Here is a 623-nt window from a genome sequence, read left to right on the forward strand (position 1 = left end):
GGTTTGTTGGGTCTGCTTATGGGCTCGGGCAAAAATTGGGTTGTACAACTGCCCCTCTTTACTCGTTATCGTGTAATAATAACAGAGCAAAGACTTTTAAGAAAGGCCAATTTTGCCCGGTCTCACCAAGTCTTGACATTCTTTTGGTGCTTCTCTTCTTCAAGTAGCCTCCTCCCATCCGCTGTGTCTTACTACTTCAATCCGCTCCACTGCAACTTTAGAGAAATAAGACTTGTAGTTCCAATCTACTCCACTACAACTTCAAGGATATGAGATTTGTAACTTTTAGCTTCAATCTGCTCCACTGCAACTTCAGAGATATGAGATTTGTAACTTGTAGCTTTAATCTACTCCACTGCAACTTCAGGGAGATAAGATCCGCTATCTTCAGTCTGCTCCTACTGTAATTTCAGGGAGATAAGACTCGCAACTTCAACCTGCTCTACTGCAACTTCAGGGAGATAAGGTTTGTTATGATTTGCTCTACTGTAACTTCAGAGAGATAAGATCTGTAATCTTCAGTCTGCTCTACTGCAACTTTAGGGAGATAAGACTTGTAACTTTAACCTGCTCTACTACAATTTTAGAGAGATAAGGTTTGTTATAATCTGCTCCTACTGCAA

The sequence above is a fragment of the Gossypium arboreum genome, chromosome 11 (genome assembly GCF_025698485.1).
Source record: "Gossypium arboreum isolate Shixiya-1 chromosome 11, ASM2569848v2, whole genome shotgun sequence".
NCBI classification, from domain to species: Eukaryota; Viridiplantae; Streptophyta; class Magnoliopsida; order Malvales; family Malvaceae; genus Gossypium; species Gossypium arboreum.